Below are 3,041 nucleotides of genomic sequence, written 5' to 3' on the forward strand. Positions count from 1 at the left end.
CGACATGAATTCAACACGCGAAGGAAGTGGTTTGATCCTTTTTTCTTAAAACGGGCGAAATAATAGGGTTTTAAATCAGTTTCTTAGCCCTATCGAGTCCAGAAAACCGGAACATATGGCCCTCTTGCTCTTTGTCCTCGGCCGCAACGCCTTGGACTAAAATGTTGCCGTAGCGAAAGTGAAACAGGTTCGTTCGTCTTCCTCTCACTGGGGCCGTGGTAAGTTCGGTCCTTGCAGGTTCATTACGTCTTAACAAGAAACCTTTGTGGGCAAAAATAAAAAAAAAATACCATAGCAGTGAGGGCGTATTACCTGCTAGTGAAAAGGGTCATGCAAAGCCGGATTGCATGTGAACACAGGAAAGTGAAGGGTGTTGGTTCAGCAACCATAGCCAACAATGTTAGGCCAGTGCAGTACAGAGCCGGTACGGGTGGGTAGGGGGGGGGGGGGGGGCAGAAGATGGGGAATTAGATTCCTGCATGACAGACCAGCCAGATCAGCTCATGGTCGAGGGATCATGTTAGTCCAGGCTGTCGATCGGAAGACACTGAGCCTGGCGGGTGGGGTTCAGGATAAAGCCAACCGCGTTCATGTCGCGGTCGCGGCAGACAAGCACGCGGAAGTCCGCCTGGTAGAGATAGTTCAGTGAACACACCATGAAGCCAGTGCACCGAGGATCGAGCGGTCTGCCGTTTGTTCACCCAGTAGGAGGACCGCCGTGACTGGACCGCCGTCCGGTCACCCAGTGGGTGGACCGGGAGGGGGGGGGGAGGGGGGAACAGGCTGTTCGGGAGCTGCCGATCTTTATGCGGACGTACCGTACCGCTGACGTAGTGGGTAACGCTGCGAGACAACCTGGAGCGAACGGCGCCGTTCACTGCAATTCTGCCTATCGATGCCAGTGTCCCCAAGACAGGAGGCGGGATATATTCAGGACAGGATGGGGACGAGAGCCACTCAGCGCCCTGATAGTGAGCCTTGAAGGGACGGGGGGGGGGGGGGGATGAATGCCTGGCCAAATTTCGCCTGGCCCTGCAGGTGACCAGGCGAAAGTATGCATGCTTTATCCAGTACTTTCCCTGAACAGCAGACCGTAGGAAAGTAGGATGCGTGGCCTAACAACTAGAAACGATCAGCGCTCAGATGCATCACAGACATCAAATTAACCATGCACTGTATTCATGACAACTGACTGCAGAAAACATAGACATCAATTCTGAACCACATGCCATATCCCGACGCCGCACGCCGCCGCTACGGCGTGGAGAGCTCCTCACGCCCAGCCGCGGCAGGGTCAGAGTAAAACTTGGCCATTGACGGCGTAACATCGCCAACTTTCTTTTATATTTGTCCTCATTGCATGACATTGTGGACGCTTAGACCTCTAAGCGTAGCCCGTAAGTCACCAATAAACCTGTACTAGTCATAAAGATATTCATGTCTCGTTTGCAACAGTTACAAGTATGTTTGCGGTACGTAATGTGTCAAAATGTTTGTGTACTGAATATTACGAAAGCTTGAAACACTGTTTAGATAAAAAAGATATGAGAGCATGAAGCCATTGTCCGGCGAATTCGACGAAACGTTGCACTATGTCTTTAATTTCTCCCATATGACGTATATCACAGTGGTCCTTTTCGAGACACACCAGCTTTGGGAATGTAGCATCACACATCGATGCGACACACTGATTCAAAGATCAACCAACGCGCTTCTCGGTTACAAGCCCTTGCCCGTTGGGCCAACCACAAACGTGCTCTCATTCGCACCAGTAGGGGCGCGTACGATTGTTGTGATGACCGCGGTGGTCGTGACTGCGAGGAGGAAGCGTAGTGCACTGACAGCGTAAGTTGGACTTGACAATAATTTAATTTGACACGCTTACTATGTTTGACTTGACGGTGCGGCAGTGGCACTACCCAGTGATATTATTGAGTAACTGGTCCCGAGGCTTCACTAGAGTATGCTTTTGAAATATGCCCAAAGGTGGGGCTCTCCCCACACTCTTTAAGGTGATCCGACTCTTGACTCAGCCCCTCTTTTCTTGAATCAGAGTAAGAATTAGAAGAAAAAATTCCCTGAATCAGAAAGCGATTCGAACACTTCTTAGAGTCTGCTTGCTTTGAATTGTGATTCAGTTCTCACAGGTTTTGAATTGCAATCTATTCGAATCAGGTGAGGGTGGCTATACATGCGCCACAAAGCATGTCACACGCACACGCACACCTGTCAGGTGCCCACCAAATGTCACCGCTACACGCCACGCCACGCATCAGGTGCATCCACGCGGATCCCACGCATCAAGCCCAAATGAAACAGCCGGTGAAATAAGTGCACGTGCGGCGCAACTGGCAACGCGGCCAGAGTTGGCCGGGGCGTGCGGGCGTGCGGGCGCCGTCCGATAACGGCGTGTCGGTCCTCGGGGCGCGGCGGCAGAACGGACGCCGGCATGGCGCGGCCGGGCCGCCTCAGCTGCCGCGGCGCCGGCTATCTGATGGGCCGGCGACCGCTGCCCGGCCGGCGTCGCCACCCGAGCCGGCGCCGCTCAAAGGCGGTGCCGCATAAGGCGGCGGACGGCCGCGCACGCGCCGACACAGTCACGACACCGCAGCCTCGCCAGGAGGGGGAAGGGGAGGGGTCAGGGAGCACGGCGGTCCGTGACGACAGCCGGTGGCGGCGGCGTGGCTCTGGTGCCGCGGTCAGCGACACTCATCCAGCAGAAGAGGACTCACGGGCATTGTGAGCCGACCTTTCCAAGAGCTATGATGATGAAGATGATGGTGGTGATGACAGGGGCTGAGGGACGCGCCGGCCGTCGAGGTAAATTGGCACCCAAAACGAAGCTCACTTTCCACTGGGGTTGATGAGCCAAGAGGGAAAAATTGCGTAATTTTCTCGAATGTTGGATTTTTTTCTCGAGTATTGGATCGAACAGGCGCGTACCAAAACTGCAAGCGCTGCCATTGCAATATTGCCATTACAAGTACGTAGTGTGACAATGCATGTGAAAAAAAAACTCAGGAATTTTTGTACATAGTCGT

The sequence above is a fragment of the Pollicipes pollicipes genome, unplaced genomic scaffold, assembly GCF_011947565.3.
Source record: "Pollicipes pollicipes isolate AB1234 unplaced genomic scaffold, Ppol_2.1 Scaffold_7261;HRSCAF=8764_pilon_pilon_pilon, whole genome shotgun sequence".
NCBI classification, from domain to species: Eukaryota; Metazoa; Arthropoda; class Thecostraca; order Pollicipedomorpha; family Pollicipedidae; genus Pollicipes; species Pollicipes pollicipes.